The sequence below is a fragment of the Rutidosis leptorrhynchoides genome, chromosome 2 (genome assembly GCF_046630445.1).
Source record: "Rutidosis leptorrhynchoides isolate AG116_Rl617_1_P2 chromosome 2, CSIRO_AGI_Rlap_v1, whole genome shotgun sequence".
Lineage (NCBI taxonomy): Eukaryota > Viridiplantae > Streptophyta > Magnoliopsida > Asterales > Asteraceae > Rutidosis > Rutidosis leptorrhynchoides.
The window spans coordinates 684,019,128-684,042,863 of NC_092334.1; positions in this window are offsets into that span (position 1 = coordinate 684,019,128).

A 23,736-nucleotide genomic window follows, 5' to 3' on the forward strand; every position below is an offset into this window, starting at 1 on the left:
GTCATGAGCAAAAATGATGTGGAAGTAAGTGCTGTTCTACTGGAAAGTATGATGTCAAACGCAAATGTTCACGTCGGCGTAATTCAGGCATGGGTATCGATTCTGAATTTCCAGGAAACGACCAAAAAGACTTCTCTTAAAAGACTAATGTGTCACACAAGATTTGTAGTAAGTTTTACATTATAAAAAATAGTTAATAGAATTATAATAACTTGATTAAAATTAATAAATTTTTTTTATAAAATGTTTGATACAGACCGATGAAATCTTCAACTCATTTAATGATCCATCGAACTGTGATGATTATCTGCCATACTTTAATAAAGAAATGGATGAATGGATTACAAAGTTTCCGATTTCAATTGCAGAAATTGATGTTGTAAGTTTTATAATTTTTTTTAACTACTTAAATTTAATTTAACTTTTTATGTTTCGAATAATAGTCTTTCATTTATATTTTTTAGGTACTTTTCCCTAATTTGCTAAACAGACATTATTACTTGACATGCTTCAATTTGCGAACATCAAAATGTTATGTTATTGATAATATTTTATATGAAGAAGGATGGGAAGACGTTTACAGACATGTAACTGAGTATTTGGTAAGGAAATCATTGTCTAGAATTTTTATATAGTTAGTACTTTTAAAAACTATGTTGAAAACCTGGAAAAGTTAGACGAGTACTTAGTTATATACCAAGTTGACCAAAAATTTAATGTCTGTCCAAATTTGATTGTGTTTTACTGATTTTGACTTATTATAAACAACTTTGACCGAACAAAATTGACTAAGTTTGACCGATAAATACTACTAACTTGAATTAAATGATTTTAAATATTTGGTTTATTTTTTATTATATGAAAAATATACTGTATATATTTGTTTTCTTTTTGAATTATCACAGATGGAGGGATTAATGCTTTATTGTGCTGAAAAAAACATCCAAACTCCAAACAAATTTTATTCCAAACTTCCGAGAGAATGAGGATGCCATGGAGAACAAAAAACAATTCAGTTGATTGTGGAATTTTTATGATGAGGCATATGGAGACGTTTATGGGGACTGCAATGTCAAGATGGGTTTGTGGATTCAAGAAAGAAGGAGATTTGCAAAAGCAACAACTTAATAATCTTAGATGGAAATATCTAGCCAAAATTCTAAATTCAAAACACAACATCCTACGTTGGAAGACACCTGACATTCTTCAAAGTTTTGATAATATTACACTTGCCTTTCAAGAAGAATTCCCAAACGAAACATTGTGTAATATCGAGGCAAGGCTGAAAAAACATGCATAAGAAAAAAAAATTGAAAATTGTTATAATAATAATAATAATAATAATAATATAGATATGGATAGTCAATTTTGGTGTATACATATAGTCAATTTTGGTACATAAAGTATGTATTTTTATATTGAGATTTTAGGCTATAAATACTCATGAATGCAAGCATTAAACTTACATCATTTCTCACACTTACAAAGTGTTTCTTTCTTTCTCTCCATTATCATCTACTTTCTTACACTTCATTATTAGTATTCTTAATCAAGAATCAAACCACTAAAGGTAGTTATAAGCCTACTGAATTATAACATAATCAAACCACTAAAGGTAGTTATAAGCCTACTGAATTATAACACGTTATTAGTACGAAGTACTCCGTATAATCAAGGTTTATCTAAGCAAGCACAATTCAATAATCAAGGTAATAATAATAATAAAAAAATTCTTTAACGATATCTTCTATTACTTATTAGTAAGGTAAATATTATTATCATCATAACTAACATTTATATTTATGTTATTTAAGTTATATATGGTCGGTTATACCGCCTGAATTATATTTCTGTAATCTAACTTTTATTAACTTCACTAACATTTATATTTATGTTATATATGGTCGGTTATACCGCCTGAATTATATTTCTGTAATCTAACTATTATTAACTTCACTAACATTTATATTTATGTTATTTATATTTATGTTATATATGGTCGGTTATACCGCCTGAATTATATTTCTGTAATCTAACTCTTATTAACTTCACTAACATTTATATTTATGTTATCTAACATTTATGATTACTTATGTAATAATCATTATTTATTTCATGCATACTAATGTTTATTCTTAAAATTTATTATTTATGCATAATATGTTTATTCTCTTAATCTTCGTATTTATACTAAACGTATTTGTATTAAATGTATTTATAGTAATCGTATTTGTGCTAATAAAATTCTTTTATTAAAATTATTATTAATACAAGGAGTACATAACAGTCGTTAACGTCTAACGACGTTACAACAGTCATATATACATAACGGTTGTTAACGTCAACTGACGACATTACAACGACTATATTTTTCAAATATAAAATAAACATCTTCGTTTTGACATTTTCACAAATCAATCTTCATTTTATCAGATTACCACTCTCAAAAGTTTTTTGTAAAGATGATTCACACAAAGATGATTTTTCCTATTGTATTGGTCATACTAACTATCATCATTGTTGCTAATATACCACCAAGTGAACCTATATTCTATCATGCTCTTGTGGTTTTATCATTTGTAATCATGCCATTATTCTGTTGTTTGCTACTTATGAATTTAAAATGATTCTAATTTCATTTTATTATTTGTCTATGAATAGAAGTTGATTATGATTATGATTTATGTTGTTCATCTTTTTGATAATAGAAAATGTCGAATTTGAAAAAGCTTAAATTTGCTCCTTTAGAATCAAATGGGAACAACTACTTAACATGGGTTATGAATGTAGAAAAATATCTCGAATCAATCGGTATTTTAAAACCCCTGAATGAAAATAACAATTGCTCTGAACTAGATAAAGCAATAACAAGTAATGTTCTTAGCAAACATATTGACGAGTCCTTAGAATCTACATATTGTATGATCGAAGATCCAAGTGTATTATGGAAAATAGTAAAAGATAGATATGATATTAATTATCTAGAAATAACGGTGATCTATGAAAGAATAATATTTGAAAACTAGTAGATACTCTTATATGAATCTGAGTGATCCTTATAACATGGATCATCAGTCTAGTATTTCTTAAATATCTTAACATCTTGTTTAGTCCTACAAAGATTTCACAAAAGAAAAGGAAACAATAGTGAATCTTTTGAAAACCTTGATTAAGTAAACCCCAAGCAACATTAAACTTAAATGATCTGATTTTTTTTAAAGATGCTTAGCTTGTTATGTGTCACCCCTAAATAAATGTTTTTAGACCATAACATATATATGTTTATTAAAGTGTTATTTTTTTATGTACTTCAGATTGTAACTTATTTGCAAGTAATATGATTTGATTATCTTGCTGAAATATTACTCATTATTTGCTTATCTTATTTAAGGTTTTAGTATGAATCTTGCTGAAATACAACATCAATTAAATGGTAAAGACCTATGTATTGCAGATAGTGGTAACATACAAATCTAAGAAATATTTCATTGATTTAAATCAAATGAAAGAATTATAAATACTATATCAGGTCTTGTAACTTGATATAAGAAACGGAAAAGGAAAAAAATTCATATTACCAAATGGTACGAATTTTCTGATAAACAATGCCTTGTTTTCTCCCAAATCAAAGAGAAATTTGTTAAGTTTCTCTGATATATATCATAATGGATATGATTATCAGTCAATGATAACCGGAAATGAGAAATATCTATGTAGCACCGAAAAGCGCATATTATGAAAAGCCCAGCGCATATGATTAAAAACGCATATGATAAAAAGTGCATATGATGAAAAACACAGCGCATATGATTAAAAGGGCATATGGTGAAAAGGATATATGATTAAAAGCACATATGATGAAAAGTGCATATGATGAAAAGCACAGCGCATATGATTAAAAGCGCATACGGTGAAAAGGATATATGATTAAAAGCGCATATGATAAAAAGTGCATTTGATGAAAAACGCATATGATGAAAAGCGCAGCGCATATGATTAAAAGCGCATATGATGAAAAGTGCATATGATAAAAAGCACAGCGCATATGATTAAAAGCGCATATGGTGAAAAGGATATATGATGAAAAGCACACATGGTGATAATTGAAAAGAATATTGAGAAAGAATCACCAATGTTTCTTGAAAGAATTCAAGATTATATATATGGACCAATTCATCCATCATGTGGACCATTTTGATATTTCATGGTTCTAATAGACGCATCTAGTGGATGGTCTCATGTTCGTGTGTTATCAAGCCATAATATGGCATTTGCAAAGTTTCTTGCACAAATTATCAAATTGAGAACACATTATTCTGATTACACCATTAAAAGGATGAGACTTGATAATGCTGGTGAGTTAACATCTCAAGCATTTAATGATTATTATATGTCTACAGGGATTGTTGTTGAACATCCAGTTGCTCATATGCATACACAAAATTATTTTAGCTGAATCAATAGATAAACGCTTGCAGCTAATAACTAGACAATTGGTAATGAGTACAAAACTCTCAATATTTATATGGGGACATGTAAATTTACATGCTGCGACATTAATTCATATTAGACGAAGTGCAAGTCATACATATTCTCCCCGACAACTTGATTTTGGTCGAGAGCCAAATTTTTCCCACCATTAGAACATTTGGTTGTGCAGTGTATGCTCTAGTTGCACCACCACAACGCACTAAATGAGTCCTCAAAGGAGGATGGGGATATATATATTGGATATGAAACATCTTCAATTATAAGATATATTGAACCCATGACGGGTGATGTTTTTACAGCACGTTTTGCTGATTGTCATTTTAATGAAAATTGTTCCCTAGATTAGGGGGAGAAATAAAAAATAAATAAAATGATGTTTCATGGTGTGAACATCAATTAAGGTATCTTAATCCTCGCACAAAAGAATGTGAAATGAAAGTTCAAAAATAATGCATATGCAAGAACTTGCAAATCGATTACGTGATGCATTTAAAGATACAAAAGAGTGAATAAATCATATATAATAGCAGTAAATACTCCAGCTCGAATTGAAATTCCAAAAGCTGGCAATAATGTCACTCTTGAGTCTTTGCCACGCATGAAACGTGGAAGATCAATTGGTTTCGAAGATAAAAATCCTCAAAAATAAAATCTACTGATAATGAGGCAAAAGAAAGTGTTCAAGAAGAACCACAAATCAATATTCCTTCTGCAGAGGATATTGATAAATGTAAATACATAAATTGCGATAAATTATGCAATATTATGGAACCGAAATGAAATGAAAAATCTTGATGAGATATTTTCATATAATGTTACAATGACATCATGAATAAAGATGATGATCTGGAACCAAAATCTGTCATTGAATATCAAAATAGACATGATTGAGCTCAATTGAAAAGAGCAATACGAGCTGAATTAGAATCGCTCAATAAAAGAAAAGTATTCGGATCAATCGTTATCACTTTTAAAGATGTTAAAAGTATGGGATACAAATGAATTTTAATTCGAAAAGGAAATAAGAAAAATGAACTTACAAGGTAAAGTCAGACTTGTAACTCAAGATTTCTCTCAATGACCAGGAACTGATTATGAGAAAACTTATTCTCCTGTTATGGATGCAATTACTTTTAGATACTTAATCAGCCTGGCAGTTTCTAAAAATTTAGAAATACATCTAATGGATGTTGTTACTGCTTATCTATATGGATCACTTGATAGTGATATATATATGAAGATACCTGAAGAATTTAAGGTATCAGAAGCATCCAATGCAAAATCCAATCGGGTCGCATGTGGTATAAAAGATTAAGTGATTACTTGATAAGTAAAGGGTATACAAATAATTTTATTTGCCCATGTGTATTCATTAAGAAAATAACATCCAGATATGTGATCATAGCTGTTTATGTCGATGATCTTAACATCATAGGTACAAATAAAGAGATCCATGAAGCCATTCAACTTCTAAAGAAATAATTTGAAATGAAAGATCTCGAAAAAACCAAGTATTACATTGGTGTGCAGATTGAGCATATGCCTAATGGTTTAATTATACATCAAACAACTTTTACCGAAAAGATTTTAAAACATTTTTAAAGACAAAACCATTGGTTGATATATAACTCAATATTGACACGGATCCATTTCATCCCCATGAAGATTATGAAGATCTTTACGGATCAGAAGTTCCATATCTTATTGAATTGGGGCTCTTATGTATCTTACAAATTATACAAGAACTGATATTTCGTTTGCAGTTAATTTGTTAACAAGGTTCAGCTCAATTCCTTCCAAAAAGACACTGGAATAGGATCAAACACATGTTTCGATACCCTTGAGGAACTACTTATTTATGATTATTTTATTCTAACGAATCAAAACAAGATTTGATTGGTTATGCAGATGCATTTTATTTATCTGATCAACATAAAGATAAATCTCAAACTGGATATGTATTCCAAAATGGAGGTACTGCAATATCATGGCGTTCTAAAAAACAAACACTTGTTGCTACATCATCAAATCATGCCGAAGTGATTGCATTACATGAAGCTACTCGGGAATAGTTTTGGTTGAGATCAATGACACAACTCATTACTGATTGTTGTGGACTAGAACGCGATAAAAATCCAACAACTATCTATGAAGATAATGCAGCTTGTATAGCACAGATGAAAGAAGGGTACATCAAAAGTGACCAAACAAAACACATACCTCCTAGATTCTTCTCATACACTCAAAATCTCATTAAGGACAACCAGATTGAAATGAGATATGTGTAATTCAGAAAAAACTCTGCTGATCTTTTCACGAAAGCACTTCCAACTGCTATTTTCAGAACACACGTTCATAACATTGGCATGAGACATGTTCAAAAGATGTAACAGCTGAAGCGATGTCTACTTGAGGGGGAGTCAACTCCATGCTGCACTCTTTTTCCCTTAGCTAAAGTTTTTTCCCACTGATTTTCTTTAGCAAGGTTTTTAACGAGGCAGTAATTTATAGTTGATCTTCAACAAAACAAAATTGCTATCCAAGGGGGAGTGTTATAATAATAATAATAATAATAATAATAATAATAATAATACTAATACTAATAATAATAATAATAATAATAATAATAATAATAATAATAATAATAATAATAATAATAATAATATAGATATGGATAGTCAATTTTGGTGGATACATATAGTTAATTTTGGTACATAAAGTATGTATTTTTATATTGAGATTTTAGGCAATAAATACTCATGAATGCAATCATTAAACTTGCATCATTTCTCACACTTACAAAGTGTTTCTTTCTTTCTCTCCATTTTCATTTACTTTCTTACACTTCATTATTAGTATTCTTAATCAAGAATCAAACTACTAAAGGTAGTTATAAGCCTACTGAATTATAACATAATCAATCTACTAAAGGTAGTTATAAGCCTACTGAATTATAACAAAAATATATTTTTTTATGTTATCTTGTTATTAGAAAAAATGGATATGGATATGAGGATTTATATTTTGTCTTTATGTATTAATGTTTCTATGTTTGTACTTCCTGTTTCAATATATATAATGTTTCATTTTAAATCTTATTGTTTGAATGAAATATATAGTTCAAATTTAAATCGAAAAAGTGTTTGAATGAATATTTGGTTTTTTTCATTTTACCCCTATAATCACAGGTAAAAAAATTATAAGTGCTTGAATATATTGCTAAAATTTGAGACCTACATTTTAAAATCTACAATTACTGTTCTAAAACTATTGTTCTACAATTTACAATTTAAGTTCTACAAATTATGTTCTATATACAAACTCTTACAATTTAACTTCGAATTCATGTACAAATCTCAAAACAAATTGTAAATTTTTTTACAATTTATAAAAGTTGTAAAAATTTGTGCTAGTTCTACAAATTATGTTCTATATACAAACTTTTTATGTTCTACAAAATTTGTACATGTTCTATATTTAAATTTTTAACATCCATGCCAATAATTATACATATGAAAAAGCATACACTTTTTGTTTTTGTAATTAGTAATTAATCCCTTTTTTATACTTTTATAACTACTAAATTACACAATTACAACTATTTGAAAACTTAAAAAAATGGGTCTATCACACTAAAATGTTTGCATACTTGTGTCAAAAAAAAAAAAAAATCACCATCTTAGAATTATTTTGCCAGAAGCCCAAAATATACCACATTGCCAATTGATACATCCATTTAACTGGCCCAATAAAATAGCATCGGGATAAGAGTCTGACTAAATTATACGGAGTATTATATTTTAGAAGAAGAGCAAAATATCTTCTACACCTGCTCCGATTGTCACACACAAACGCCTGTAAAATCTACCATCGCATTATCAGGTTTGCCTCTCTTCTTCATCAAACCTTATATTAGTTTATAATTATCAATCTGCTTTACAATGGTAACAAGCTTTGTCGATAACAAGATGTAATCAGTTATAGTTAGGGTTTATACTAAAAGGATATTTTATTGTGCAGCTTGAATGATATAAATATATAATACAATTGCAATATGATGTTTGTTTTATTCTTTGTTTCATAGTTAGTATCAGCTTGAATTATATAAATATATAATACATTTGCACATTAGTTCCCCTGTTATTATCGAGATTTGGATTCTACACAAAAAAACTGCAGGTGTTAACAAATCTTATGAGTGTAGCTTGATATCAAACAAATCTTTACTTCAAAAATATTACATTCATATTACTTACAATTTATATAACAACATTCTTTACTCTTCACTTTAGCATTTACAAAGATATTGATATAATTATTTTTTTTAACCATCCGCTGTTGTTACATAAAACTGTTATATGAATATTGTTTCAAGATTTCAGTTAAGTTAATGTGTTATGTATCTAAAATTTGTTGTCTTATGTGGATGCATTAACGAAGACAAAATGGCTGTCCATACTTCTAACGGAGATGTTTACGTTTTCATGAATGTGCCGAGAGGGCATGTATGGGTAGGTTACTTTTATTTTTGTACAAACAATACTCGACTGAATATAAATTAAACATTATTCACTTGTATTTTATGTGTTGTTCATAAAAATTGATACATTATTTACTAATTATACTATCAATTTGATTCAGTGACTACCCATAGATTTTGCTGAGCTACCGGAGCTAAACAACGGTGAAACTTATGTATACATCGACGCTTTTGACAGGATACACTACTGGGGCGTGTTGGAGGAAGAATACAAAAGAAAACTAAACTTATTTGTTTTATCTGGATGGAGGAAATTTGTCAGGTTATATGGCTATAATCCAGGAGACGAGATATTGATTGTATACAAACCTTCTCGAGACCGGTTTGTGGTTGCATGGGATGATGCTCACAACTTTGACCATATTATATGATTCGCCTGTTTAGGTCTGGAAGTAGAATAGGTAAGCTCTTTTGGTGTATGTATGAAGCTAGTGTGTATGTCTTTTGATAGTTAAACTTTATGTGCATCTAACCTAGAAGTTGTTGGATACTTTTGGATGTAAATGGTTGTAAAAATGCAGCAGCTTAATCCTTTTGTATGTATGTTAACTTCATAATGAATACTTCTAATGGTAAATTTTCAATTATATAATACTTTGATGATCGTTATCATTATATAAATAGCAATAAATAATTCTTAGCCTCGTAGCGCGTGCCCCTCAATCTTGTTATTTGAATGTAGATGCAAATCTACATTTATAGTTCTACATAAAATGAGTCTTCTACATGTTGTTCTTTTAACACCCTGGATTTTTTTTAATACACAGCGGAAGTCAATTATTTACTATTAATTACACATATAGTTATATTCCACAAAATCTCCGGTGTTACTTAATTACAGACTATAATATAAAACAGTTTATGCAAAACATCAGAGTTATGAAGTGTGTCAAACATCACTTCAATCCCTGCCAAACCCAACCCAAAATATGTTATTTGTCACCTGCAGGGAAAGGACACTGTGGGGGAATTAGGGCACCGCTAAATGAATGGAAATATCAAATAGGATATCACTATAAGCTCGAAGCACAACTTAAGGTCACAAGTCACAGGCTACTGGGTCACTAGCACAAAAATGATCACGAGAGGACCGGTGGCCTGGCCGGGCCATTAACTACTAGCTGATCGGGCTAGAGTTTACCGATAGTCCTTAATACTAAAACACTGGTATAGTCTTCCAGACGTGACGCACTCGTCATTCACACTATACCACCACATCAGTAACACAAGAACCCAACCCAATTCCTATCGTACAAGACACCCCGCTAGGAATGGTTGGCCTCTTTCGTCGCACATAACACCTCGACGGGATCACCAAGTGTACACATAATCACATAATATCACAGTCACTGGTCACCGACTAAAGGCACAGTCTAATCATACATATCACTAGTCACTGGGAGCATATCACTAATCATGGCACAAGACACTACACTGTATTAGCACTATATAACAATATCCGAAAGGATAGTCCCACTCACTGATATCAGCACAACTCAGTGGTCTTATATTACTGAGTCTTGACTTCCACTTTATCACCTTGTTCTTGTTGTCTGATTCGGAGGACCAATTTTTATCAAAATAGTCTTCCTTGATTATCATGCATCATGATATAATCCAAGATCATAATAGAATTAAAGGTGTGTTTGTTCATGCGTATGTGTATGTATGTGTGTGATTTTAGTCATCAAAATTAGAAACGGAACTTGGTCCCTGATTCATGTTTGCAAAGAAAATGAGATGTACACACGTGTACACACGTGTACATTCACACAAAAAGCCACCACTTTATATTTCAATCCTATTTAATTGATATTTTATCCGTAATCTGAAACACACTATATTCATTAGGAAGTCCTAACGAAGTCCAAATCACAAAAACAGATATTTTATGTGACCATCGTCATGAGTACAGTAATTTAGTCACATAATAATTATCAACTCATAATTTATTATTTCACTCCTTATAATTAAATCATATGAATTTCTTATAATTTGAATATCTTATTTAAATTATAATAATAAAATAATACAATATACCTATTTCATCTAGGCCCATAACCAGGGTGTTACAAATCTACCCCCTTAAGGAAGATTCCGTCCTCGGAATCTGGTCACACTTGAACAAAGAAGTTTATCTAATCAGTCACTATTACGAAAGTCACAGGTTCTCGCCACAACCTCTATTTTCTAGTTCAAGTTCGAACCCAAACGGTATTACTCATTTACCCTAACTTACTTAACTAGTTGAATCACGGTCAACGGGCTTCAAATTAACAAATTCTACAAACTCACTAACCAACATCAACAATCAAATATAATACTTTGTCATTCGAAACCTAAAATTGTTCCCGACAAAATGCAAAGGATAACTAATTTTCATGACAACACATCCTTCAGTACAATGATATTTACCTCGAAAGTCTTTCAACCAACCACTGGTGTCCAAAATTTCCTCAATCAATCCATCAGTCAAGGTCTAAAATCTTATCATGATGTCAATAGGTACCATCAATTTCACGTATTTGTTATCAGATTTAACTTTTTACACAGTTAAAATCCCTCAAATTTTCAAGCAAAGGCAACTGAATTCCATTTATTTCACTAAATTATGTGCTTAAGTTCACCAAACACGTCTTTAATTCACCAAAATTGTCCAGGCTAGTCATTTCATTCTCAATTATTTCATTATTTGTCTATCAGTTCATGTTCCAAGTATGATTCATGTAATCTATATTTACTTCAGTTTCCCAGAATTCCGGTATGATTTACCACAATATACTTTCGTTGGCCAGACGTGATTATATTCTTCTAAATCATACCCTTATTCTGAGTTACTCGATAAGGAAACTCCTATATGGTTCACACTTTGTCATGGCACACAATTTCCTGTCGAAGCATCGGTAATAGGAAAATTTATTTTATCACTTGTCATTTAGTCTCATTAGTCACATGCTATCAACCATCATGGATTCTTCGCACATGGTTATCTTAACTAAGTCTTATTTAGTTATCACATACAACATATCACATTAGTCTAAATCCAGATTGCTGATGTCACGTCACTTGCAAGTCAATAATAGTGTGGGCATTTCCAGTCCAATTTCCGAAGGTTACAACCATCAAGTGAAGATGTCACATGACCATCCAAGAATAGGAATTTATTAAGTCATATCATTCTATCTTAATGATACACTAAACACAATTCCAAACACTAACTCGACTCTATCTTCAAGCCATAACGTATACCCGGTATCAGTCACTACTCAGGTCAAAGGTTTCCCTATCTTTTAAAGACAACACTGGGAGCACTACTGACAATTCCTTTCTAGTGATCACCACAAAAGTCACGAGGGTCCAGGAAGGAAAATAATTCCTGAAGGCACCACTACAAATCTTACACAACTATTCCAGTCTTGATCTACATACATGCAAATCACATATAATATATCAATAGAGCACAGGGTTCAAGTCCATCATCATACACATGTGGACTAGTATCCAACCCTAATCCCTATGGGCCACTACAGTTGTTCCATCAATCATGCAAAAGAAATATATCTTATATAAGGCCTACGTAGTCTTATAGGATCATGCATTTTGCTGTACCAAGTCTAATACAACAGACAAGTCACATGCAATTTATATAACAATTAAATCACAAAGAGCATGGCAAATCATGTCACATGCATCACATGCAGTACCAAAACCAATAAATCTCACTAATCACGGCAAGCATATCTAACGCATCACATCTGACCAGTTTCACAGGACATGTCAATCACAAAAAGCATGACAACTAATCAAAGAGAATAAATCCCAATAATGTCACTAGTAGCTTCGGACACAGCTGTTGTGACTGAAGCCGTCAAATTACTGGCTACTTTTACCTTATTAGGAAGAAGCAATCACGTCACAAATAGGGATGTCAATTAACACCCGATCTGACAGATATCCACCCGATCCAACCCGCTTAAATCAGATATGGATGATTTAAATGGATGAATATTGAATATGGATATGGATATGGATGTATAATGGATTGGATATGGATGTAAATTTGTAATTCACAGATTCACCCGATTTCACCCGAAAGTTTCAATATATATATATAAATATAAATATATAATACATAATTAAAAAATATTTGTAAATTTAATCTGTAACTATATATTATACATATACATATACATTATATATATATATATATATTAACATATGGGGCAGGATCAATGGTGAAGTAATCAATCGGGGGAAGCGGGGGGAAACAAATTTTTTTTTTTCATTTTTTTTCAGGCATCAAGATCACACGAAAATATGAACATTTAAAAAAGACACTTCGTGATGAATGTTATTATTTAGGCGGGAAAACGATGGAAAAAAATAACATTCAAGATAATATTGATCGTGAAAAATGTTAACGTTTTTTTTTTCATGTTTTGTGAAGTAAAATTTAGCCCAATTTAGAGTTTAGGGTTTGGGATTTAGGGTTTGGGGTTTTGGGTTTAGGGACTAAACCCAAAACCCCAAACCCTAAACCCTAAACCATAAACTCTAAACCGTTCGTGTTAAAAACTCAATCTAAATCCTAAATCTAAACCCTAAACTCTAAATTTCTAAACCCTAATATCTAAACCCTATAAACCCTAATATCTAAACCCTCGACATACGCTCGAAAAACACGATAATTGTTATATATTACTTCTTCGAGCGTTTTCCCGCCAAAATAAAAACATTTATCACAAAGTGTCTTAATTAAATGTTCATATTTTCATCCAATCTATAATGTTCGTGAACAAAGTTTTTTCAAAAAACGAAAAAAAAAGTTTTTGCTTTCCACCGCTTCCCCCCGATTGGTTACTTCCCCCTTGATCCTACCACTTAATATATAATATATAAACATTTTAATCAATGAAGATAAATACTAATAATATTTTATAGTATTACCTAAATAAGCGGGAGATTTTCCTCCATTTGTACAGATATTTTAGTGAGAATACTTTAGTTTATGATTCACTCTTTCACATATTTACTCTAGGTTTTACTTGAAGTTACTCTTCCTCAAATTTCACCCAATCTTTGCTTCAAACATTTCTAAAGACCACTTGAATTTAAGGTTCGTAAATTTACTTGAAACATATATTTACAATTCTTTTAGTTGAACCCATTTACGACTTGGATTTAGCAACTTATCAGTTGACTTTTGGTTGTAAATGTTAAGTTAGAATTGTGACTTTTGATAGCATCAAAGCTTTTGGAACAGTAGCACTTATTAGTTGACTTTTGGTCGTAAATGTTAAGTCAGAACTGTGAACTTTGGTTGTATAAAATAGTAAGAACTTTGATGTTTGATTGTACAGGGTAGAATAAGCTTACTTTTGATGTATAAAGTTGTAATAAGCTATGAAATTTCAACTTTTGATTTTATTAAGCTATACAAAATATGTATTGACAAATTATCCAATGGACATCCATTAACCCGATTAATCCATTGGATATGGATATGGATGGATGAAATAAAATTAAATGGATATGGATATGGACGAGAAAAAATTAAATGGATATGGATGTGGATATGGCCTCACCCGATCCATATCCGATCCATTGCCATTCCTAGTCACAACTGGTCTTAGTCAAGCATAACATATAACAAATAGGAATTTGTTCACAATTAAATAGTACACTAATAATTACACCAGTGTAACAAGGGCGTACCTTTTTAAATAAGAAGACATCTTCTTATCTATCAACACATCGATCTCATCTGCACCCATGACCCGCCGCAACACTAGTATTTCGTCACTGAAGCGATCATCAACAAAATTTGTTCCAATTGTCGCCATTCCATCTCATATATTCTGAACTGGTCACTCAATTCTGAAATCATCCAATGGAGCTCTGACAATGCTGAGGGTGAAAGGACCCATTCATATACATTTTAAACGATTCACAATAGTTGATTACATCGCGAGGTATTTGACCTCTATATGATACATTTTACAAACATTGCATTCGTTTTTTAAAAGACAAACTTTCTTTACATCTAAAGTTGACGGCATGCATACCATTTCATAATACATCCAACTATAATTTACTTAATAATAATCTTGATGAACTCAATGACTCGAATGCAACATCTTTCGAAATATGCCATGAATGACTCCAAGTAATATCCTTAAAATGAGCTAATGTACAGCGAAAGATTTCTTTAATACCTGAGAATAAACATGCTTTAAAGTGTCAACCAAAAGGTTGGTGAGTTCTTTAGTTTATCATAATCCATCAATTCCATAATTTTAATAGATCACAAGATTTCATTTATATAAACATCCATCTCATATCAGGCATTTCGCAAACTGCATAGAGATAAAAATCATTCATATGGTGAACACCTGGTAACCGACATTAACAAGATGCATATAGAATATCCTCATCATTCCGGGACACCCATCGGACATGATAAACTCGAAGTACTAAAGCATTCCAAATTCCAGAATGGGGGTTGTTAGTTCCCGTAGATCTACCTTTAGGATTCGCGTCAATTAGAGGCCAGTTCCCTAATTCTTAGGCTACCAAGCTAAAAGGGGCATATTCGATTTCGATAATCTAACCATAGAATGTAGTTTCGATTACTTGTGTCTATTTCGTAAAACATTTATAAAAGCAGCGCATGTATTCTCAGTCCCAAAAATATATATTGCAAAAGCATTTAAAAAGGGAGTAATGAAACTCACAATACTGTATTTTGTAGTAAAAATACATATGACGTCATTGAACAAGTGCAAGGTTGGCCTTGGATTCACGAACCTATATTAATTATATATATTTATATGTTTGATCAATATCTGTCTAACAATTTAGGTCAAGTCGTAGTGTATCACAATCCTAATGCTCGAGACTAAATATGCAAAAATCAACAAAAGTCATATTGACCAAAATGTCTTCTAAAATTTATACATGATTATTATATAGTTTAAATATAGTCGTTTTATATATTTAAATATTTTTAACAGATTTTATTAAAGTATATAATATAGTTCTTTTATTAATAAATAAAATTTTATATTAAAATTTATATAATAAAAATATACTTTTATATATCTTAAGTAATTAAATTTATAAAGTTCATTTAATATCATAAAAATAATATGATAGGTATTATTAATGTAATTATATTATACGTAGTAAAATAACTTTGTATCACATATTTATTTGATAAAATAATATTGATAATAATAATAATAAGTAAAAGTTGTATTATTTTATAATAATTATTATTATTCTACTAATAAAAATAACAATAATTATATTTTCTAAAAATGATAAAATGATAATTTTTATTAATAATAGTACTAAAATGATAATAATAATGATGTTTCATATTAACAATGATATTTTTATTAAAAATCATAATTTTAGTAAAAATGATAGTTTTAATATTAATAATACTTTTAATAATAATAATAGTAAAATAATGAAAACGATATTTTTTCCTTTAAATCAATATCTTACAATATCTTAATTTCATCATGATACTCATGCTCATTATTTCCTAATCGCTTCGTTTAATAGCTTTTAGTCGTCTTTTATATCGCATTCATATTAATAATAATAATAATAGTAATCATAATAATTAGATGTTACTAATATTAGTTTTAATTATAATAATACTAATAATAATATTAATGATAATACTAATAACTATTTGAATGATAATAATAATAATAATAATAGTAATAATAATAATAATAATAATAATAATTATTATTATTATTATTATTATAACCTTAACGATAATAACGATAGTAATAATAATAAAAATAACAATAATATCTTTTCTTAATAACGACAATGATGATGATAATAATAATAATAATAATAATAATAATAATAATAATAATAATAATAATAATAATAATAATAATAATAATAATAATAATAATAATAATAATAATAATAATAATAATAATTATATTATAACGACGATAATAACGACGATAATAATAATCATTTTTAATAAAAATACAAAAATTCAATTGACTATAACTTCTAAACCGTTCATCGAAACCATTCGATATCTAAATGAAAAGTTCTCAATTTTTCGCTAGCTTTTCCAACGACATGCATATCATATACCTTATCTTAATAGCATATGTATTTAATTCAAGATTCGACACAACCTATCTAACGACAATAACGAACGTATAAGCATGCATAATCCTATATACTCGAGCACTAGTCAGGGATACACTAATAATATATAAAAGTTAAGTTATGATTGCTCACGTATCAATATTGAGATTCAATATTGCAGGAAAAGTACGTAGATGCAACGGAGATGATAAACACTAGTTTGACTCACGAGCAATACTCCCGAACCATACCCATAACCTCCATAGCTATAACCCATAATTTCCTTAGCTCTATCCCGCTCGAAAAAAAATTCGAAATCACTCGGACAACACTCCGTCGTAATATTTTATGTATACTAATAATATCTTGAAATAATACGGAGTAAATATATATAAGTAAATCGATTGAGAGAGTTTAGAGAAAAAATATTTTCAAGTTTCTATGAAATAATGAAATCTATTGAATTCTATTTATAATGGATATTTGAATTATTAAAGTGAATTATTAAAGTATGAATTATTAAAGTAAATTATTAAAGTATGAATTATTAAAGTGAATTATTAAAGTATGAATTATTAAAGTGAATTATTAAATTTAAAGTAAAGTAAAAATAAAGTAAAGGTAAAGTTTAAGTATATAGTAAAAGTATAAAACTATATACGTATAATATGCGTATAAATATATATAATATTAATTTAAATCATTATATATATTTAATAAAATAAAATATAAATATCGTTATCTTTATCATACTGGTTAAGTAATGAGTTGTCAAAAGTAGTTCTAGATATTTATAAAAGTTATATACGTTTTAATAATAAAATTCTTTTTAAACTGAAAACGTTTTTGTACGTTTGAAACTAAATCAAATAAATATGATAATTTTGTTTTCCAAAATTAAATATATTTAAGAATCATTTTGTTTAAAGGTTAAAATAATGGAAATCGTTATATCATAAAACGTTTTAGAAAAGTAGAATCATATATATTCATAACAGGTTTCAAGTTTTTAAATTACATTCTGTTGGTGATGCATGGGATAAAGTTCAAAGGTTAAATAAACGTATGAAATCATCTTAATGAAAAATATCGAGTTACTTAACTTGTCGATATCCAACATCTAAGTTATTTACACTCCACATTCTTACTTATAAATCATTTTACCATTTTCCGAATGTTGTCAAAAAGAATAGATTTCTTAAATCACAGTGAACCTCATAACATGGACCCGTAATCATATCACAATGTATCTGATAAATCAATCATTTGATATTATCTTCTAATTCCATTGATAAACATATTGAAACAAATACCTTCGTGTAAAGTATTATACGTTTAATACTTTATTAATATTCTCAAGTTATAAAATATATATACATATATATACATATCTATTTATATATAACGGTTCGTGAATCATCAGAATTTGGTCGAGGTTATAATGAATGTATGAACACAGTTTAAAATTCTTGAGATTTAACTTAACAAACTTTGCTTATCGTGTCGGAATAATATAAAGATAAAGTTTAAATTTGGTTGAAAATTTCCAGATTGTCACAGTGGGTCAATGGGGCATCCGCAGGATTTGATCGATTGCCATACCTGTCTTATCACAACATCTCACACAAAAGCTTAGTAGATAATCTGTTAGTACTTATCACTAACCATAATTATCTAATCACATAACACCTATATTCACTTATCCCTTTTCCCCCACTTGTAGGTTTGACACAACTGAGGGTTTGGGAACATGACACTCACGTGTACATGAAAACCTACGCTCTGATACCAAGTTTTAACACCCTGGATTTTTTTTTAAATACATAGTGGAAGTCAATTATTTACTATTAATTACACATATAGTTATATTCCAAAAATCTCCGGTGTTACTTAATTACAGACTATAATATAAAACAGTTTATGCGAAACATCAGAGTTATGAAGTGTGGTAAACATCACTTCAATCCCTGCCACATGTAGTGACCTGAACTTTTCCATGTTTATATATATTAAATGAAGTTGATATTTACATGATTAAATGTTTCCAACATGTTAAGCAATCAAACTTGTTAAGACTTGATTAATTGAAATAGATTTCATGTAGACAATTGACCACCCAAGTTGACCGGCGATTCACGAATGTTAAAACCTTGTAAAAACTATATGATGATGATATATACATATATATATATATATATATATATATATATATATATATATATATATATATATATATATATATATATATATATATATATATGGATATATATATATGGTTACCATAACATCATGATAAGTAAGTATCTCACTAGATATATTAACAATGAGTTATATACATAAAAATGAGACTACTAAGTTAAGAAACTCGAAACGATATATATAACGATTATCATTATAACAACGTCTTACTAAATGCATGTGTATCATATTAAGACATTGTTACACTATATTTAACATGATAAAATGATAATTAATTATATCATTAAGTGTATTAACAATGAACTACATAAGGAAGATGAGGCTAAAAAATTAAGGAATTCAAAACAATATATATATGTAACAATTATCGTTGTAATTGTATTTTAACATATATATATGATATTAAGATATATTCATACATCATATTATCATGTTAACATAACAATTGAACATCTCATTTAAGTATAATAACAATGGATTAATTACATTTAATATGATCGTTAACTTAAAGGTTTCTTAACTTAAAGGTTTCAAAACAACACCTACATGTAACGACTAACGATGACTTAACGACTCAGTTAAAATGCATATACATGTAGTGTTTTAAGATGTATTCATACACTTTTGAAATACTTCAAGACACATATCAAAGTATTTCTACTTAACAAAAGTGCTTACAATTACATCCTCATTCATTTTCATCAACAATTCTACTCGTAGTCATTCAGTATTCGTACCCGTATTATACAAAGCTTCTAGACATACTTACTATGGGTATATACCAATAGGAACTAGCATGGGATTTCACTCTTGATTATGTCATGCATGACTAATTAAATTTAACTTCTACCATGAACTAGTCAACTAACTAGAACTCCTTTTAACCCCACTCACCACTCACCATTCACCACTCAATCCATTTCACTTCCAATTATCTTTCTAATTCTCTCTAAACGCACACACACTCTTAGGAACGAAATTTCTAGTAAACTAATCATCATTTTTATCAAAAATTACTTCAAGAATCAAGCTATAATCATCATAGGAATAACACTTCAAGAACACTTCGAAAATCCTTTCAAGTTTGCTAGTTTACTTTCAATCTTGCAAATCCATTCCAAGTAATCATCTAAGATCAAGAAACCTTTGTTATTTACAGTAGGTTATCTTTCTTATTCAAGGTAATATTCATATCCAAACTTTGATTCGATTTCTATAACTATAAACTATCTTAATTCGAGTGATAATATTACTTGAACTTGTTTTCGTGTCATGATTCTACTTCAAGAACTTTCAAGCCATCCAAGATCCTTTGAAGCTAGATCATTTCTTATCACTTCCAGTAGTTTTACCTACTAAACTTGAGATAGTAATGATGTTCATAACATCATTCGATTCATATATATAAAACTATCTTATTCGAAGATTATAACTTGTAATCACTAGAACATAGTTTATTTAATTCTAAACTTGTTCGCAAACAAAGTTAATCCCTCTAAATTAACTTTTAAAATAAACTAAACACATGTTCTATATCTATATGATATTCTAACTTAATGATTTAAAACCTGGAAACACGAAGAACACCGTAAAACCGGACATACGCCGTCGTAGTAAAACCGCGAGCTGTTTTGGGTAAGTTAATTAAAAACTATGATAAATTTTGATTTAAAAGTTGTTCTTATGGGAAAATGATTTTTCTTATGAACATGAAACTATATCCAAAAATCATGGTTAAACTTAAAGTGGAAGTATGTTTTTCAAAATGGTCATCAAGACGTCGTTCTTTCGACTGAAATGACTACCTCTTACAAAAATGACTTGTAACTTATAATTCCAACTATAAACTTATACTTTTTCTGTTTAGTGTTATAAAGTACAGTTCAATATGAAACCATAGCAAGTTGATTCACTCAAAACGGATTTAAAACGAAGAAGTTATGGATAAAACAAAATTGGAAAATTTTACTTGTTGTAGCTACGTGAATTTTATAATAAATCCATACTAACCATAACTTAACTAACTTATATTGTACTATACATGTCTTGATACACCATAGACACGTATACAATGTTTTGACATATCATATCGACGTCATCTATATATATTATTTGGAACAACCATAGACACTCTATATGCGGTAATGATCGAGTTAGCTATACAGGGTTGAGGTTGATTCCAAAATAATATATATACTTTGAGTTGTGATCGAGTCTGAGACTTGTATGCACTGGGTCGTGGATTGATTCGAGAAATTATATTAATTTATTTCTGTACTACTAACTGTGGACAATTAATTGTGAACTACTAACGTGGACTGCTGACTTAACAACTTAAATCGTTAAAAACGTAAATAAAATATATTGTGAATATATTTCGATCATACTTTGATATATATTTACATATTTGTTATAGATTCGTGAATCGACCTGTGGCCAAGTCTTATTTTCCGACGAAGTGAAAATTTGTAAAAGTGAATTATAGTCCCATTTTTACTATCTAATATTTTTGGGATGAGAATACATGGAGTTTTGAAAATGATTTACAAAATAGACACAAGTAATTGAAACTACATTCTATGTGGAATCGTTATACCGGATATCGCCCTTGTTGAACTTGGTAACCTAAGAATTGGTGTTTATTATAATTGCCACCAATTGACGCGAATCCTAAAGATAGATCTATGGGCTTTGACACGCCCCAGTCAGCGAATTTGAACTGCTTTAGTACTTCGATGTTTATATATGGGGATATTCTAGATGCATTTTGTTAATGTCGGTTACCAGGTGTTCAATCATATGAATGATTTTTATGCAAATTGCATGTTATTGAAAGATGAAATCTTGTGGTCTATTATTATGATTGATAAATATATAGGTTAAACCTATAGCTCACCAACATTTTTGTTGACGTTTAAAGCATGTTTATTCTCAGGTAATTGTTAAGAGCTTCTGTTGTTGCATACTAAATTAAGGACAAGATTTGGAGTCCATGCTTGTATAATATTGTTTAAAAACTGCATTCGAAGACATATATTTTTGTGTATTATTATTGTAAACCATTATGTAATGGTCGTGTGAAAACGCTATATTTTTTATTATCATTATTTGATAATCGTCGTAATATGTTTAAAACTTTATTGATAAAAATAAAGGTTATGGTTTGTTTTAAAAATCGAATGCAGTCTTTGAAAAACGTCTCATATAGAGGTCAAAACCTTGTAACGAAATCAATTAATATGGAACGTTTATAATCGATATGAATGGCACATTTCAGTTGGTATCCGAGCGTTGGTCTTAGAGAACCAGAAATTTGCATTAGTGTGTCTAACCGAGTTTGTTAGGATGCATTAGTGAGTCTGAACTTCGACCGTGTTTACTTTAAAAACGATTGCTTAATATTTTTGTTGGAAACTATATATTTTTACATGAAAATATTATGTGATATATTACTAATGTGTTAGTTAATGTGTAATAGATGTCTACTTCCAGTACCAATCCCATCAACTCACCTAATAACAATGAAGAGTCGAATATACTTTGGAAAGATTCACAAATTCCCGAAGAAGAACCGGAAGAAGAGGAACCGAAAGAAGAGGAACCGGAAGAAGAAGAGGTTTCGGAGGAAGAAATAATAATAACTACAGAAAAATGATTAAATAAAAAAAAATCATCAACAAATGGTCCAAAGTTAAAAATGGTTTGTGATGTCTCCACGGAGGAGGAAAAATATTGGAAAAATTATCAATTTTCTGATGAATCAGATCCCGATGAGGATTCCGATGATGTTATAGAAATTACCCCGACCCAATTCGAAAAATCAAAAGAAAACAATAAGGGAAAATGTATCAAAATAGAGAAATCTAATTCCAACCCCGATGAACTTTATGTTAACATGAAATATCCCGATGGTAAATACCGTCAACACCCATATTTCTTAAGTTTTAACTATAACCCGGGGACATCTAAACCACCAGGTTTTTCTAAACCATTTGTGAAAACAACGGCTCGTATTAGAGGAACATCATATATCCCTAGGAAATTAGTGAAACGAACCAAGTCTGAAGAGGAAGAAACAAGTGAGTTGGAATGAAGAGGAGTAATCATGTTGTGTAATATATGTATTGTAGTGTGCTTGTACTTTGATGATATATGTAAAAATTGCTTGTATTGTTTGTTAACTATCTTTTACAAATCTAATCCTTGTCTATTTTACAGTATAAAACACACAATGGACGTTAAGGTTAGACAACTGAATATTTTAGAAGACCTACCCGGGGAAATGATTGATGAAATCTTGTCTAGAGTCGGTCAGAATTCATCGACATAATTATTTACGGCGAAATTAGTTTGTCGAACATTTGAAATACATT